We start from the raw sequence: 10,344 nt of genomic DNA, 5'->3' as shown, positions 1-10,344 counted from the left end.
GTGAAATCTTCAAACCTTGAACAAGAATTGATGGATAAATGACTAAGTCTTCACTTTCTCTCTCTAAAATGCTCTCACCTCTCTCTAAAATATCAGATTTTGGCTAAAAAAGGAGCTTCAAGGGCTATAAATCGAAGTTGGGTCGGGTCAAAAATTAGAAAGAATGGAAGCTCCAATGCAGTTATGCGGTCGCATATGCGATCGCATAACAGGTATGCGGTCCGCATACCTACCGCATAATTTGGCCTCCAAAGCTGGGCATTACTGGCCCGGTCTACGGTTATTATGCGGTCCGCATACTTATTCTGCGATCGCATAATGCACCGCAAAACAGGTCTGCGGTCGCATAGTGCACCGCAGATTTTCCTCAAATCTTGCCCCTCTCCTGATCCACTTTGCGACCATTATGCGGTCCGCAGAGTGATTCTGCGACCGCATAGTGGTCGCAGAAATGGCCTTTTCTGACAAAATTTTCCTTTACACATCAGTGCATTGTTCAACCCAAAAAGTCCGAAAAATTTCTATAATCTTTGTACTAATTGATCTACCTCGGCACCACCAAACCTTAATTTCCTTAGCAAAATTTCTCCGGGGTCGTTACACATAAGTCAATATCTTGCCAACCTTTTTAACTTAAATTCTAAACCTTGGAACTAAGTGTTCTAAATTATTTCAAAACCTCACCGAACCCAAACCAATTACCCCGGCAAGCCAAATAACAACTGTAATTTATAATTTGAGTAGTAAATGGGGGAATAGGATTGCAATAGTCAAAACGACTGGTCGGGTCGTTATATTCTCCCCTTCTTAAACAAATGTTCGTCCTCGAACGGGCTTAGAATCATACCTGGAGTCTCAAATAGATGTGGATATTTGCTCCGCATCTCCTGCTCAATCTCCCAAGTAGCTTCTCCGACTGGCTGGCCTCTCCACTGCACCTTCACCGAAGCTATGTTCTTTGATCTCAACTTTCGAACCTGCCGATCTAAAATGGCCACTGGCTCCACATCATAAGTCAAATTACCATCCAGCTGCACTGTACTGAAATCCAAAATATAAGACAGATCCCCGACATACTTTCGGAGCATGGATACATGGAACACTAGATGAACACCTGATAGACTGGGTGGCAAGGCAAGTTCATAAGCCACTTCTCTAATTTTCTTAAGTATCTCAAAAGGCCCAATATACCGAGGGCTCAACTTGACCTTCTTCCCGATCCTCAACACACCCTTCATGGGTGAAATCTTGAGCAGAACCTTCTCCCCAACCATGTGAACAACATCACGAACCTTCCTGTCGGCATAACTTTTCTGTCTAGACTGTGCCATGCGAAGCCGTTCCTGAATTACTTTAACCTTCTTTAAAGCATCCTGAACCAAGTCAGTACCCAATAGTCTAACCTCACCCGGCTCAAACCAACCACCGAAGACCGACACCGTCTCCCATATAAAACTTCATACGGAGCCATGGGCAGTTTAGCTCACTTGGAGGCATATCAAAGGCCGTTGGCCAAGGATGTTCATCGGTTGGCTAGTTTGGGAGTTTGTCTTGCGGACTCTAGTGAAGGAGGAGTGATTGTGCAAAATAGGGTAAAATCATCGCTTGTTGTGGAAGTCAAGGAAAAGCAATAGAACGATCCATTATTGGTACAATTGAAGGAGGGGATTCATAAACATAAGACCAGGGCTTTTTCTATTGGCATGAATGATGGCACACTAAGGTACCAAGGGAGACTATGTGTTCCAAATGTGGATGGTCTCTGTGAAAGAATCATGATCGAGGCTCGCACAAATGTGGATGTTCCAAATCTAGGTATTCCATGCACCCGGGCTATACAAAGATGTATCATGATCTTAAGGAAGTCTACTAGTGGAATGATATGAAGAGGAATGTGATTGGTAATACGCTCCCATTTCAAGTCTCTGTAGCAATCCGCCCGGTCTCTGATGCTCGTACTTTACCTGTTGACAATTTAAACACCGAGATACAAACTTAACTATATCTTTCTTCATCCGCCTCCACTAATAGTGTTGTCTCAAATCCTGATACATCTTCACGGCGCCTGGATGAATAGAGTACCGCGAACTGGAGCTTACTGGAGAATCAGCTCACGCAAACCATCTACATTAGGCACTGTCCTGCATCCGTAACACACCGTCATCTCCAATAATGTCTTCCTTGGCATCACCGTGACGAACTATGTCCTTAAGGACAAGCAGATGTGGATCATCATACTGGCGCTCTCTGATGCGATCATATAAAGAAGACCGAGAAACCACACAGGCCAAAACTCGATTCGGCTCGGAAATATCCAATCTAACAAACTGATTAGCCAAGGCCTGAACATCCAAAGCTAAAGGCCTCTCTGCTACCGGTAAGTATGCTAAGCTGCCCAAACTCTCCGCTTTACGACTCAAGGCATCGGCCACCACATTGGCCTTTCCGGGATGATAGAGAATGGTGATATCATAATCCTTAAGCAACTCTAACTATCTTCGCTGCCGCAAATTAAGATCCTTCTGTTTAAACAAATGTTGTAGACTCCGATGATCTGTATATACCTCACACTGGACACCGTACAAATAGTGCCGCCAGATTTTTAAGGCATGAACAATAGTTGCTAACTCAAGATCGTGGACTGGATAATTCTTCTCATGTACTTTTAACTGTTTGGACGCCTAGGCAATTACCCTACCGTCTTGCATAAGTACTGTGCCGAGACCAATACGACGCGTCATAATATACAGTATTCGACCCTGAACCTGTAGGCAACACCAATACTAGGGTTGTAGTCAAAGTTGTCTTGAGCTTCTGAAAGCTCTCTTCACACTCATCCGACCACCTGAACGGGGCACCTTTCTGGGTCAATTTAGTCATAGGCGATGCAATAGATGAGAATCCTTCCAAGAAGCGACGATAATAACCGGCCAAGCCGAGAAAACTCCGAATCTCAGTAACTGAAGAGGGCCTGGAGCAATTTTGAACTGCCTCTATTTTCTTCGGATCCACCTTAATTACTTCACGGGACACTATATGTCCCAAGAATGCCACTGAACTAAGCTAGAACTCGCACTTAGAGAATTTAGCATAAAGTCTCTCCTCTCTCAGCCTCTGTAATACAATACCCAAGTGTCGTGCATGCTCCTCCTGGTTACGTGAGTACACCAGAATATCATCAATAAATACCACGACAAATAAATCAAGATATAGCTGGAATACATTATTCATCAAATGCATAAATGTTGATGGGGAATTGGTTAGCCCAAAAGACATCACATGAAATTCATAGTTGCCATAACGAGTTATGAATGTTGTCTTCAGAATATCCGAATCCCGAATCTTAAACTGGTGATACCCAGACCTCAAATCGATTTTGGAGAACACCCTCGCTCCTTGAAGCTGGTCAAATAAGTCATCAATACGTGGCAAGGGATATTATATTTGATTGTAACTTTGTTCAACTGCCTATAATCGATGCACATCCGCATAGTACCATCTTTCGTTTTCACAAATAGAACCGGTGCACCCCAAGGTGACACACTAGGCCTAATAAACCCCTTTTCAAGGAGTTCCTGAAGTTGCTCTTTCAATTCTTTTAACTCAGCCGGTGCCATACGATACCGAGGAATAGAAATGGGTTGAGTGCCCTGCACCAAGTCAATACCGAAATAAATATCCATGTCGGGCGGCATACCCGACAGGTCTGTAGGAAATACATCAGGAAAGTCTCTCACTACTGGTACTGAATTAATAGTAGTAGTATGTGCATCAATATCTCTCACAAAAGCCAAGTATGAAAAACACCCCTTCCCAACCATACGTTGAGCTTTCAAATAAAAAATTACCTTGCTAGGAACAAAATCTAGAGAACCTCTCCACTCAACCTTTGGCAACCCCGGCATGGTCAACGTTACATTTTTTGCGTGACAGTCCAGAATAGCATGACATGGAGACAACCAATCTATACCCAGGATTACATCGAAATCAACCATACCGAGTAATAAAAGATCAAACCTAGTCTCTAGTTCCTCAATAGTTACCACGCACGACCGATACACACGGTCCACAGTAATAATATCACCCACCGGTATAGATACACTAACATGTGAAACAAAGGACTCACAGGGCATATCCAGATAATGAGCAAAATACGATGATACATATGAATAAGTAGAACTAGGGTCAAATAATATAGATCCTCCCTATGGCACACTGAAACAATAACTGTGATCACAGTATCTGAAGCAACAACATCTGGCCTGGCAGGAAAAGCATAGAATCGGGCATGACCGCCACCTGATCAGCCTCCCCCTCTTGGGCGACCCGTAGCTGCTTGACCCCTACCCCGAGCTGGTTGGGCGGGTGGTGTAACTGCTGGTGCTGGTGCCGTTGGTCGAGAACTCTGCTGTGGAGCCCCACTCAATAGCCTAGGATAATCTCTCTTGAAATGACCCAATTCTCCGCACTCGAAATAACCCCTCCTCTGACGAAACTGCTGCTCCTGATAACCCGAAGAATTACCTATAGAAGCCTGAGCGGACGAGACTTGATGAGAACTCTGCGCTGGTAGTGCACTGAATGAAGACTCGCCTAAGTGAGCACTATAAAAACCGTGGCTAACTGATGCACCATGATGAACTGGACGACCCGACTGAGCGTGTCTTTAAGAACGTCCCCTACCACGGTAAAACTGACCCCCTGAAGGAACACCGTTGAAATCACTGGATTCACGAGGACTCTTAGCCTCCCTTTCAACCCGTTCCTGGCTGCGAACCATCTCAATTTGATGAGCAATGTCAACAACCTCATCGAAAGTAGCACCAGACACTCTCTCTCTCTAGTCATGAGTAATCGCAGCTGAAAAGTGAGGCCATCTATGAACCTCATGATCCTTTCCTTATCTGTAGGAATCAACCAGATAGCATGACGGGGCCAATTCTGAAAATCTCATCTCATACTGCGTCACAGATATATCACCCTGACGAAGCTGCTCAAACTACTTGCGCAACTCCTCTCTGCGGGACTGAGGTACGAACTTCTCCAGGATTAGACCAGAGAATTGCTGCCAGGTAAGAGTGCTGCACTGACTGGCCTACACCTCTCGTAAGACTCCCACCATCTAAAGGCAGCCCCAGAAAACTGAAAAGTGGTAAATGAGACCCCACTGGTCTCTAGAATACCCGCTGTCCGAAGCATCCGCTGACACTTATCCAGAAAACCTTGGGCATCCTTTGACTCAGCACAGCTAAAAGATGGAGGTCGAAGCCACTCAAATCTCTCAAGTCTCCTTTGCTCATCATCTACCATAACAGGAACTACCGGGGCCTGAGCAGCTGCAACTGGCTGGGCTGGTAGTGCCCCCGATATCTGAAATCCTTGTACTACCTAGTCTGGAGTACGGGCAACGGGGGTATGAGTACCTCCCCCGGCCTGAGAAGCGGCAGGTGCGGCCTGAGCCAAAACCACCTGAGCCAGACTAGTGCAAGCTGCAAATATCTGGGCCAAAGTCTCCTGAAAGCCTGGAATCTCAATGGGCACACCTGGTGCCTGAGCTGATCCTATCGACTCAGCTATATTTGGAATCTGCTCCTGAGCTGGAGCAACTAGTGGTACTATAGGTGCTGGTCCAACTGTGGTACGAGCTACACCTCGACCTCTACCTCGACCCCAGCCTCTACCACGGCCCCGGCCTCTCGCGGCCCTAACTGGTGGCACTGGTGGCTGACTGTCTGATCCGGTAGTACGTGTTCTCACCATCTGTGAGAGAATAGAATAACATAAATTTAGTTTCCGAAATGAACAATTTCGCACGACAGAATACAATAAAGTGAAATTTTCCTAAGGGTTCTGCAGCCTCTCGAAGATAAGTACAGACGTCTCCGTACAGATCCGCAAGACTACTAAACCTGCTCATGACTCGTGAGACCTATGTAACCTAGGATCTGATACCAACTTATCACGATCCAAAATCCTAACCTGTCGTGATGGCGCCTATCTCAGTATTAGGCAAGCCGACAACATCAATAACCCACGATTTCCTTTAAATTTAAAAACGTAACGTTTAATATAATACCAAAGATCTAGCAATTTCTGATACAACACTCCCAAAATCTGGTGTCATTGAGTACATGAGCATCTAATATGAGTACAAGTCTGAAAAATACGGTCTGTAATAGTCTGAGACCAAATACAGTAAACAAGGAGATAGAGAAAGAGAGACAAAGTCTGCAGAACATGGCAGCTACCTCAAAATCTTCTGAAAATCAACTGCGTGAAATAATCAACACCCGCTATGTTCAGGAACACCTAAATCTGCACACGAAGTGCAGGGTGTAGTATGAGTACAACCAACTCAGCAAATAACAATAATAACTAAGGAACTGAAGATAATGACGAGCTACATAGTCATAGTTCACTTTCAGTAGTTCCAGCAAAGAATAGACATGCTTTCAAATCTGGCAGTTTAAGTCAAATTAATTTTATACAGTTCAATTTCAAGTAATCCGGATATAAATTCTTTCAGAGATTTTACAACAATGACAGATAACAACCAAGTGCAACAACAAATGCAAAGCAAGTACAACCTCTCAGGCAACAGTCACTCAACTTATCACAACAGCTCAACCACTCGGCTCTCAGCCCTCAGCACTCACACTCAATGGGTACCCGTGCTTACTAGGGGTGTGTAAAGACTCCGGAGGGGCTCCTACAGCCCAAGCGCCATAATCTGCACAGACAACTCACGTGCTGCACGGACAACTCACGTGCTATAATATCCTGCACGGATAACTCACGTGCCATAATATCCTTACCTCACCGACAGGCCCTCGGCCTTACTCAGTCCTCAACCTCTCAAGTCTCTCGGGCTCTCAGGAATCACAAAGATCTGCCCAAACAAAGATAATATAGTATATCAACAAATATCCAGAAAGACTGAGGTATAATACGCAAGAAAAATTATGACCGAGTATAAGACAACAATTAGCAAATAATTCAACAAGTACGCGACCTCTACGGGTTTCAACAGTACTATAACATAGCCTAAACATGATTTCTAACATGATTTATAGTCAAATTTCTTCAACACATAGATATCATATAGCTAACAATAAATTATTCAACTTTAAAAAATTTTGGAACGGACCAAATCATAATCCCCTTGGTGCACGCCCACACGTCCGTTACCTAGCATGTGCGCCACCTCCAAAATAATCACATGATACCAAAATCCGGGGTTTTATATCCTCAAGACCAGATTTATAATTGTTACTTACCTCAACCCGTGTAATTATTTATTTCGCTATGCCCTTTCCACGAGAATTGGTCTCCGAAAATCTCGTAACTAGCCTCAATTATTTCGATTCAGTCAATACAAATTATTGTAATTAATTTCATAAGGAAATACTAATTTTTCTAATAAAATACGAAATTAACTCAAAAATTGCTCATAGGGCCCACGTCTCGGAACCCAACAAAAGCTACAGAATATAAACGCTCCTCCAACCACGAGTCCAACCATATAAATTTCATCAAAATCTGACACCAACTCGACCCTCAAATCTTCAATTAAAACCTATGAAGATTTCTACCATTTTCAACCAAATCCTTACCAATTTGAACTTAAAATCTTTCCACAACCTTATTGATATGTATACATAATACTCTTACACCCAAGAATCATACTATAAATCACCCATTTTTACTCCAAACCTGAAATTGAAGGATTGAGGAAAGAAATTCTTACCTCTTTGAAGCCCTAACAAGATCCTTGTGAAATCTTCAAACCTTGAACAAGAATTAATGGATAAATGACTAAGTCTTCACTTTCTCTCTCTAAAATGCTCTCACCTCTCTCTAAAATATCAGATTTTGGCTCAAAAATGAGATTCAAGGGCTATAAATCGAAGTTGGGTCGGGTAAAAAATTAGAAAGAATGGAAGTTCCGACGCAGTTATGCGGTCGCATATGCGATTGCATAACAGGTATGCGGTCCGCATACCGGCCGCATAATTTGGCCTCCAAAGCTGGGCGTTACTAACCCGGTCTACGGTCATTATGCGGTCCGCATACTTGTTCTGCGATCGCATAATGCGCCGCAAAACAGGTCTGCGATCGCATAGTGCACCGCATATTTTCTTCAAATCTTGCCCCTCTCCTGATCCACTTTGCGACCATTATGCGATCCGCAGAGTGATTCTGCGACCGCATAGTGGTCACAGAAATAACCTTTTTCCGACAAAATTTTCCTTTACACATCGGTGCATTGTTCAACCCAAAAAGTCCAAGAAATTTCTATAATCTTTGTACTAATTGATCTACCTCGGCACCACAAAACCTTAATTTTCTTAGCAAAATTTCTCCAGGGTCGTTACACATAAGTCAACATCCGGTCAACCTTTTTAACTTAAATTCGAAACTTTGAAACTAAGTATTCTAAATCATTTCAAAACTTCACCGAACCCAAATCAATTACCCCGGCAAGCCAAATAACAAGTGTAATTCACAATTTGAGCAGTAAATAGGGGAACGGGATTGCAATAGTCAAAACGACCGGCCGGGTCGTTACATTGCATCAGGGTAGGTTGCCTATATTACATCCTCTTACAGTATGATGCTTCCCTGAACCTTGCGTGAATATGGGATATTTAGTGCACGGGACTGTCCGGATCAACCGAGCACAATTCCTAAGTTAAAGCCTTTTGAGGAACATTTTTATTGATAAAGGTAATGTCTTTGTAAAAACATTTGTAGTCCATCAATTTCTTTTGCAAAATTAATCCATGCGTTTATCAGTGGCTATCTGATTTGTTAAATTTGATCTTTGAATTCTAGCGGTTAAAGACAAAAATGTAAGTTCCAATTAAAGAAAACAACAATTAATAGAACGTGTGAAAAAGAAGAAGCCACTGACATAGTGGTTCGGTAATACTATCTCCGGTTCACAATAAGTGATTTTTTTATTTTTTGTAGTCCAAAATATTTAATATTTTCAGATTTCAAGAATGAATTAATTATTTTTTTTTCATATTACTCTCGAAATAAATAGTATTGGAGTATGGGTTAGGAATATTTATGTGAAAAGATAGTAAACGTTAAAATAGTTAATTTTATTTTTAGTTAATATTAAAAGATAAATTTCTTTGTGTGAAAATAATAAATAACTTTTATTGTTTATTGTGGACCGGACGAAATATTTGTTAATCAGGGACGCATGTGCATTGTTCAGATCTCTATGAAGCAAAGTACATGCAAAAAGAGAGGATAGGGCACGGACTCAGTGGGCAATTTTGGCCGAACTTTGAGCGAATTAAATGAGAGCAAGCGTCACCGCTGTAATATATAGTTGGGACGAAAGAGACATGATACCTAACGTTTTATAAATACACACGCATTCTCCTTCATGTTTCTGATTTTCACTCTCTGTGTTAGCATGTAAAATGTAGCTCATGCTTATTGCTATCCAAATTTGTTCATCCCAAGATACTGGTGGTCCACACCCTTAACCTTAGTAGTTAGTGTAAAGTATCAAATGATGCACCGGCTATGGGGTGTGGACCACCGGTATCTATAAAACGGTAGATATTCTCACATAGGATGGGATGGGGCATTGGTATCATTATATGGTATTGAACAATTTTTGGGATTGAGTTAAGTCCAAAGTTCATTTTTCTAATATGGTATTAGAGTCATCTTCATCCCCTATCTTATATTATTCAAGCTCCAAATATTCAAATCTAGGTGTGCGAGATGTGTTGATATTCCCACATTGACTGGGGATGAGATCATTGGCCTCCTTATATTATTTTGGACTATTCTCATTATTTGAGATTTTGTTAGGCACAAGGTCCATTTCTTTAATGGTATCTATATTGAAAAATATTAACCAAGATAACAATGGATACAGGCCTAAAATATATTAGAAATTCTTTTTTAAAAGAGATATTTGCTCATCCTCAAGATTGCTATGAGATTAACTGTTAATAACTCTAGTGAATGTGACAAGTCTTTACATTTCTATACTAATCAAATAGTAGAGAAGGTTTTCTCCACAAAGCAAGAACTATCGACTTGATCTTTAAAATATAGAAGAAATAATTTAGAGAAAGGTAGGTAGTACGAGATGAAAAGGTTGTTTTAGTTAGAAATTGTTCCAAATGGAAGACTAATTTTTGTTATACTGTAATATGGCCAAATTTTTATGATATTTATCGTGACATAATATCCATTATAATAAATTTATGGTTCATGACATTTACCATGACATAATATCCATTATAACAAATTTGTGGATCATGACATTTGCCATGACATAATATCCATTATTAGGCTAAGGATTTCTTG

Source organism: Nicotiana tomentosiformis, chromosome 1, assembly GCF_000390325.3.
Source record: "Nicotiana tomentosiformis chromosome 1, ASM39032v3, whole genome shotgun sequence".
Classification (NCBI taxonomy): domain Eukaryota; kingdom Viridiplantae; phylum Streptophyta; class Magnoliopsida; order Solanales; family Solanaceae; genus Nicotiana; species Nicotiana tomentosiformis.
The sequence above is the reverse complement of the archived record's forward strand: the minus strand, read 5'-3'. Positions refer to the sequence as shown.